This window comes from Apodemus sylvaticus, chromosome 3 (assembly GCF_947179515.1).
Source record: "Apodemus sylvaticus chromosome 3, mApoSyl1.1, whole genome shotgun sequence".
Taxonomy (NCBI): domain Eukaryota; kingdom Metazoa; phylum Chordata; class Mammalia; order Rodentia; family Muridae; genus Apodemus; species Apodemus sylvaticus.
The window spans coordinates 22,764,998-22,773,627 of NC_067474.1; the positions used below are offsets into that span (position 1 = coordinate 22,764,998).

At 47.5% G+C, this 8,630-nt stretch overlaps 1 long non-coding RNA gene across 1 annotated transcript; it reads right to left on the reverse strand.

Annotated features, from left to right (window-relative positions):
• Positions 1-4,174: 4,174 nt before the first annotated feature.
• On the reverse strand, positions 4,175-6,653 carry LOC127680534 (uncharacterized). Its single transcript, XR_007976966.1, has 2 exons — positions 6,236-6,653; positions 4,175-4,470 (listed from the first exon to the last, which is right to left on the reverse strand). It is a non-coding gene; the product is annotated as an uncharacterized LOC127680534 (long non-coding RNA).
• Positions 6,654-8,630: the final 1,977 nt, after the last annotated feature.

An 8,630-nucleotide genomic window follows, 5' to 3' on the forward strand; every position in this document is an offset into this window, starting at 1 on the left:
GGCCGGCGCGGGGCTCCTGCAGGGAGTCGGGCCGGGCGAAGGGGGCCGCAGCCCCGCCGCAGCGTTTAACCTTGACTTCTGCCTCTTGGCTTCTGGCACCGGAGCAAAGCCCGGCCAGATGGGCGTCCTGATTGTAACGACCCCCCGCCCCCACGGCGTTCTCTCCCACCCTCCTCGCACAGATGTCACAGGCTGCACCCCGGGCCCCCGCCACGCCGCCCAAGAAGGCGGCCAAGGCAGCGCAGCCTCCTTCACCCTCCCTGCCCGCCCGATCTAGGCGCCCTCGCCTCCTCCACTCGGCCTGGCCCCGCTGGGACCTGAGCGCCCAGGCCAGCTCCGGGTGTCCCCGCGGGAGTCCCCGGGAACAAAGGCGAGCCTGTGTTCGGCCGGCTGCGGGGCGTCGTCCCTGCAGCTGGTGCGTCCCTCGGGGCTGAGCACCGCTCTGTCCCCGCGGCCCCAGGCCCGGCTGCCCCGCGGGGCGCCAGGGAAAGGCCGGAGGAGAGGGTGGGGGTGGGGAGAGATCTGAGGTTCAGAGACCAGTGCTCCAGGACAACAGTGTCGCCCGCGCCTGGCACGTCCATGGAGACAAACCAAGCAGTGACAGGCCGGAGGCGGCTCGAGGGATCCATAATTTATGATGTCGTTCTACCAACAGGGTTTGGGATTTCACAGGCTTTGTGTGTTTCCTTCCCATTTGTTGCTCTCTGAGTCCTTTTGGAGAAGACTCTTCCCCCCTCCAAGACAGAGAGAGCAGTTACTATGTTGAATTAATCCTATAAGAAGAAAGTGGGGTATTAATGGAGGCGTGAGGGAGTAGGGTAAGAGGGCAGGTGGCTCAGGCCGTTGTATAGTGGACTGTCCCTAGATTATTCAGAACGAAACAAACCCTAAACATCCTTTAGACCCTCCCACCAGTATGGCCAGCCATCTTGATGTTTCTTTTTAATAAATAAGGCGTTTGGTCCTCATTTTTTTCCTTTAGCAGGCCTGAAGTGAACATTCTTCCCAACAAATAAACACTCCCCCCCACCCTTGGTTGCCGGAAGGGGAGAATTAGCGCTTCTTACAATGTTCTCTGTTCCCCGAGAGGGCTCTTGCTTTGCTGACCCTAGGTGCTTCCAGTTTAGAATTCTTCCTGGACCCTTAGGCAAAGGTCCTGAAAAATTCCTTGAATTGTTTTAGTGACCGGGAAAGCTTTAAAGGATTTTCACCAATTTTGGAGCAATAAATGAGTTTTGTGGGCAGCAAAGGATCCGAACCTAGGGAACTTTTCTTTCTTGTTACCTTTCCCTCCTCTCTCTTTTTCCTTTGAAAACTGTATTCAGGGCTTGTTCTTTCTTTTTTTTTCATCCAAGGTGGCTGAATGAAACCAGCTAGCTAGCTCGGGTTGTGGTGTTCTGCTGAAGAGACTGAGGAAGATGTGGATACCAAGAGGTTTTAGAGGACAGGCTCCATCTTGGTTGCCGCAGGAACAGGGAAGCCCTCCCCTGGGAAAGAATTGACAGGACTGGGGAGAGCTGTCTGCCCCTCAAGCCAACACTCCTACAGATGGCTGGGTCACTGTGTGGCTTCCAAGTCTCTGTGGTGCTAGGTAACTGCGCTCAGTCACACAGTTAGTGACCCAGTTGTGACACACCCTTATTTCCCCTTTCTCTTTTGCAGCACACCCTCTGTTAGAAGAGCATTATTTCACATCTTGCCAGCTTGATTTTAGAAACTGCCCATATATACATGGAAAAGCAAAATTGCAAGGGTCAGGAAACTGAAGTCAGCCTGTAGATTCATCTAGGCCAGGAGTTGGTTTTCTGGAAGAGAATAAAATATATCTGGGTGTGGAAAGTGGGATCTCTCTAAAGGCTGAGGAGAAATGCCTTCCAAGTTCAAGGATAGCTCTTTTTTTAAAGGGAGCCTGAAAGAGAGTCTGTGAGAAAAAGAAAGGGGCTTCCTGGTCGCTTTGACTTGGCCATTTGTAAAACGAAAGTGGGGCTGAGGGAGACAGGAAAGGGAAGAAGAACCCTCAGTTTGGAGGTTTGTGTGGGTTTTTTAACTTCTTAAAAATAGCATTTCTTTTACCACAGGGGCACAGGAACTTGTAAATAAGAACTGCCAGCAATAGTAAACAAATCAGTCTGGGCCTTTCTATCTGAAAAAGTTTCTCTCTCTCTCTCTCTCTCTCTCTCTCTCTCTCTCTCTCTCTCTCTCTCTCTCTCTCTCTCGTGCAAAACAAAAAGTCCCCCTCCCCCTCAAGTCTTCTTTGCTGGTGTCTGTCCAGGAACAAACAGCCTTCTATAGAAATGGTCTCCAAAAGTTCAGGAACAAAAAAAAAAAAAGTCTCCACTGTCTGAGTACCCATAAAAACGACCTCTGCTGCATACTGGAGCTTTTCTGTCCTGAATTTGTGGTCTGCTATCAGAGTCCTTTAATTTCTCTGAACAGAGGGCTCTTTGGGAGAAGAAAGGCTGGGGGTGGGGCAGCCGCACCGGAATCGTCTTTTTTTCCCCCTTCCTTTGCTGTTTTCTTCCAGTCAGCAAGGAGTGCATGACTGGCTCTGATCTGCCCCAGCGTCTTGCTGAGGTGGGAGCCTTGAAGGGTTAAGGGAGGCCACCACCAGTTTCCCTGCTGAGTGGGCCAGCTAGACAGGCCCCACCTCAGAGCTGTTCATAGAAAAGAGACACCCCACTCCTGACACCCTTTATCTCCTTTGGAGATTTTCCTTTTACTGTGTGTTTAAAATGCTTTTCAGTGATGACTGTCTTTTTTAAGCCAGAGGTTTCCTTTAACCACTGGGAATCACTTTCAACCTGGTCAAAGGAAAGGAATGTTAGGGATGGGTGTGTGTGTGTGTGTGTGTGCACAGGACACAGACACTATGACTACTGTTTGAGAGCTTGGATTAAAAAAAAAAATCGTAGTTAACTTTTAACAGTCAGTCTCTTAGTTTCCGATATTTGGCTACTTGTTTGTGGGTCGAAACTTTAATTTCATTGAATTCAGCCTGACACACTTTGAGCAGTCTCAACAAAAGCCACATGCTTTCTCTAGTGCCCAGATTTGGGGTGGGAACAAGATGCATCACAATCCTGCTCTCTGGGCAACATATTCAACCTAAGCAGAGCGAAGAAAGAATACTTAAAGTTCACTCTTTTGGTATTGGAGATCCAACTTACAACATTATCCATGCAAAGCAAGTCTTCTATCTTTGAACTAAATGCCCACATCGAGATACCCTGTTTAAGACAACTTTTGAATAAACATATGTGTTTTTCAGCTAAAACTGTAGATAGAAAGCCTTCCTCTCACCGAGGGGCTGATATCTGCACTGAGACTAAATAACAAAGGTATCCTATGGGAAAGAGATGGTCACCGTGGAGAGTCAGCATGAACCTGAGCCACAGAGGAAGAAGGACTATGTTGTAGGGTCAGGGAGAAACACTAGAAGATGGCGCTTCACTTAGCATGTTCTAGTTCTGTGCTTGCTGTAGCTATCAGGGGGTCACCTTCAGGGACTCTGCCATTACTGCACCTCGCCTTGGCTCTCTCCATCTCAAGGCAGCAGAACCCTGAAGGTCCCACAGCAGAGGATCTTTCCTTGTCTGTTCTTTAAGTCCCTATTTGCCATTCACCGGAAGCGGGGAACTGAGTAGAGCCGAACGACAGTTCCAGTTTGGGAGGGAAGACATGGGCGTGCATATCTTATGGAGCTAAGGATCATGGGAAGAAATGTGGGTAAGTGAAGTGTGAAGAGAGCCATCCACAATACTGGTCTCACTACTATTACGTCTGCCTGTCAGACATATTCTCTTCAGTCCAGGAATGTGTTTTCCCTATCTCAAGGTTCTTCTAGTCTTCTTGTACCACAAGACTTGGCATTTTTTTTCTACTCCCAGAACTGTCCCATCTTTACTCCAGGGGTCCTGGGGTATCTTGCCATCACGATCCCTGGTCTTCTTATCTGTCCGGCATCCAGGGAGCTGTGTATGTGGTTATTTCCTATGAAGCACCAAACCACTTACATTCCTGGGGAAGATCTTACCTCCCTTCTCCCTTTCCTGACCTTTCTTTTTCTAAACCGGGTTCTTCATGGTCAGGGTATTCTTGTTGTTGATTAGAATATGGGCAAGAGAAAAAGTAAAAGAATGTTACATGGGACCGTGGAGAGAAAAGGAACCAGGCCTGTGACTTGCCTTTTTTAATGGGGTGTAGCAGCCCTGGCCTGTGTTGGGCTTAGGAAAGTACCCTAGGGTTAACTCTACATTGACTGTGCCACCCACATCCTATTTACTTCAGGGCCTCTGGCTTCTTGCTGGGTGGCAGGGATTTCCTTCACAGGGCCCTCGGAAGTTGGTTATGAGCTGTCTCCACTGCAGTACTTCCAGCGCTTATCGACTGTTGAAAAGCACCCCCAGGGATGGTAAGATGGCGCAGCAGGTATGGGCGCTTGTCGCCAAGCCTGACAATCTCACCCCATATCTGTAAGGACATAAGCAGCAATCAAGTTGTTAGAGGAGCTGATTTCTTACAATGTCTCTATAGTCCTGAGTATGAGGTCCACGAGCCATGATACAAGGTTTATTCCTTTCTTCAGAACTTCTTAAGCAGGCGACACACTTCAGCATTGGGGTATCACCGAACGATGTATGCCCGCTGGCAGTTTTCCCCCAAGAAGGATCAATAGTGAATATACTTAATTATAGTGAAAGTCTGCCGGTGGCCTTGGGCGGTCATACACAGAAGGTCACAGGCGTGTATATTTGGGCCACTTAAGCTTCATGGGGGACAGAATCTAAGCCGTGGCATGGAAAAAGAGGAAGGATTCATCAGAAGAGAGGGGGCACAAAGCACACACAACTCCGCTGGGCGTAGAAGCATGACAGTTTTAAGGAACTGAAAGAGGTCCAGCTCCGGCAGATTGTAGGCAGGATGCTGAGAGACAGGATTAGAGAGGCTACAATGAGCAGGGCCCTGTAAGCCATGCAACCATGAACATGTGAGTTTTGATTTTACCTTAAAAGGCAAAGGGAAGCCACCGTAGGGTTGTAAATGCTGTGTGTGTGTGTGTGTGTGTGTGTGTGTGTGTGTGTGCACCAACAAGACTGGAGTGTTAGAGGCTTCATCTGATTGTTAGAGAAGAATAAGACAGGGTCGAGGGCGCCAGAGAGAGGTACTGTGAGGGAGACTAAACCTGTGAAGCCCAGACTACAGCAGAGTAGAGGTGGGCAAAGGGGTGAGCTGTCGGGATCTGAGAGAGCTTGCGGTGGTTGAATAAGAAGTCGTAGAAGAGTCAAGGATAGTCCTAGGCTTTAAGCAACGAGAGGAACTATGGCATTCAATGAGGCTGGAAACAAGGGGACAGGGGGCATGCTGTGTGTGTGTGTGTGTGTCTTTGTCTTCTGCATGTTGAAACTGAAGTTCCTGAGGGGACAGCCAGGTGGGAATACGTTTGGGAACACTGCTCATCAATGGCAAAGCCGACAGCACAGGCTTGAGAAAGAAAACGCTTCTCTTATCTGTGTTTATTTATGCTGAAGTCTCAGATCTTTGGTTGTAAGGAAAGACATTTACTCAAGCTAGCTCAGTTTAAAAAAAAAAAGGTATTGCTCCAGCACAGCAGGCTTCAAAGAGCTCTGCTCATGGGGAAGGCCTGAGCAGGGGGCAGCTCTTCTGAACTTTGCAGAGCAAAGTGGACCCTCCTTCATTTCGACTCCCCTCCCCCTGCATTGGAGCATACCAGGGCGGGTCCATGGAGCTCCTCCCTCCACGGAATCCTGTTCTATCCCCTGCCTGACCCAAGGAACGTCTGGGCTGAAAAGATGACCTTAGGCTTTGCCACGGCGTGTTCTTCTCTTTATTCAAAGTCTTGAAAAGAGAAGATCTAGTTGGCCAGTGAGTAGGGCATTAGCAGTGTGGTGGCTCCAAGGATTCATTTTTGGTCCAAGCAGTGATCTCTCTCTCTCTCTCTCTCTCTCTCTGTCTTTTGAGTCTATATAAAGGGTGTAGTTTAGCTGGCTACTCTGTGTGTGTGTGTGTGTATGAGTGTGTATGTGTGTATATGTGTGTGTGTTGATGCTGTGTAAGGGGTGTGGTTTAGCAGGTTTTAATACATAGAATTTTTAGTGCGAATGTATACAGAATGCTGATATTTGCTTCATTAAGTAGCTTATACCGAGTGCCAGTCCCACTGGTGCTGAAAGCAGGAGAAAGCCCCTCCCCATCAGTAACTTCTTGGCTGTCTTACCTGTATTGTTCTTTGGGGGCTTCAGTTTCTTGGCTGTAAAATCAGTGATGTAGTCTCATTGGCTGGGAGAGAGTTAAAGGAGCTGCCCCCAAGGCGAGGAGAGGGAAGCACAGAATGACTGCTCCTTTTTTCGGGTCACTTCCCCTCCCAGTTTGTCAGGGTCACTGCTTATCAGCATGCAGGGGACATACTTGTTAAGTCACTGTTTGGGGTGGTGAGTCCAGAGCTGGAGCACAAACAAGTGTGTGTGGCTGAACTGATCCTTTATTCCGTTCTGAAGAAGTCGTAGCCACCTGGTAACAGTTCAGAGAAATGAGCTGAAGAAACGGTACTGAGGCCAGCTGTGGGGATGCGCGTCTTTAATCCTAGCACCCAGAAAGCAGATGCAGGCAGATCTCTGTGGGTCCAGCCAGAGGTATGTAGTGAGAGAGAAAGGAAGGAAGGAAGGAAGGAAGGAAGGAAGGAAGGAAGGAAGGAAGGAAGGAAGGAAGGAAGGAAGGAGAAAAGAAAGAAAGAAAGAAAAACCAAACAAAAGTCATTGAGCAGTACTGTCCTGTTATCTATAAAGAACACATACATTTTTTATTTATATTATTTATTTAACTTTTTGTAGGTTTTTTACACAATAGAATAATGAACATACAATAAAAAATGAACCAAAGCTATATACTTTAAAAACATATTATTTTCATAGTCTAGACTAGTAATTTACACTATACTCTAGTTTCTTTCTTTGGGTCTAGAACATTTTTTGTGACAGAATAGTATCTATTCAATGAGGACCTTATTGACCAAATTTGTTCCAGGTCAGAGCTCTAACATTTTGATGTATTATATTTAATGCAGGGCTGATGAAGCCAAACCTAAGACGTCAATCTCCTTAAAGACCATCATCTAGCCTTATGAAATACGGTGGCCATCAATTTTACCCTCGTTTTGCTTTCTACCTTGCAAGTGAGTGTCAGGGATTCCAAGGAAGAATGACCACAGAGAATTTGCTCTATACAAATACGTGACTATTATTAGGGCAAGAACCGCCTCATCTTTGCAGCGCTGAGTGAGGTGGAAATGGTGAGGTGTTAGGAGCAAAGTGGCACATTTATGTAAGTATTCCATTTGTGATGGTTCGTGTATGATTGGCCCAGGGAGTGACCCTATTAGGAGGTGTGGCCTTGTTGGAGTAGGTGTGTCACTATGGGTGTGGGCTTAAGACCCTCACCCTAGTTGCCTGGAAATCAGTCTTCTACTAGCAGCCTTCGGATGAAGATGTAGAACTCTCAGCTCCTCCTGTACCATATCTGCCTGGATGCTGCCATGTTGACAATGCTGCCATGTTTCTGCCTTGTTGACAATGGACTGAACCTCTGAGCCTGTAAGCCAGCCCCAATTAAATGTTGTCTTTTAGAAATCTTGCATTGGTCATGGTGTCTGTTCACAGCAGTAAAACCCTAACTAAGACACCATTCTAGAACGAATGTTCTACATGGAGGTAGACCAGAAGTAGTTCAGAGTTAGCTCCTTTCAAAGGACGGGATAAGTAAAAATGTCTCTGGTGTCAAATGAAAGTCACTCTGCTCTGAGCATCAAGGGAGCTGGAGACTCCCTTCAGCAGGGATCTCATTCTTCCCTGAAAGGTAACTTAGCTAGCTGAGTTAACCATCCTGAGAGAAGCACGGTGCAGCTACTGAGTGTGTCTTGATGTTGCTGAATCCCAGAGAACGTATGGGGAAGAGCTCCAGAGAGGTAGGAGCTGTTTTCAAATACCCTTGCTGTCCAGTCTTCACGCTGCTAGGACAGAAGGCCAGTATCTGGAGGCTATGAAGTCTAAGATTAAGAAAGGCAGTGCTAGGGTCACAGATGGAGACTTCCAGCCTCATGCCTGTGTGGAGGAGAGGTTGAGTGATTTCTTTTGGGCTTCTTTACACTGATTTGAATGCCATTTGTAAATGCTCTGACCTCATGACACAGTCACCTCCCAAAGGCCCCGCCTGCTAATGTCATTACTTTGGGGGTGACCACTCCACACATGAATTGGGTGTGTACACTTCATTCTGCATTAACCATTTCTGTATTTACCTTGGATTATCTTAAATTATTAACAAAAATTAATAAAAAACCAATTAAATAAAAATGCATAGAAGCGCTGGGGGGAATTCCTGCAGTGATAGCAAGTATTTGTGACCAGACATGTATACAGCGCCTAGCCAGCATCAGACATACCCTGGTGTGCTTTCTTTTCGGGGAACCTCATCTACATATCTAATACTCCCTGTAACTATGGAGGAAAGACATAGAGGCTGTGGAAAAATATTGGTTGCCGGTCTCTTGAGCTCTTCTGTTAAAGGAGAAGTGTTGAAGTCATTCAGATACTAATCTTTGCCCTCAGTGCTAAGTG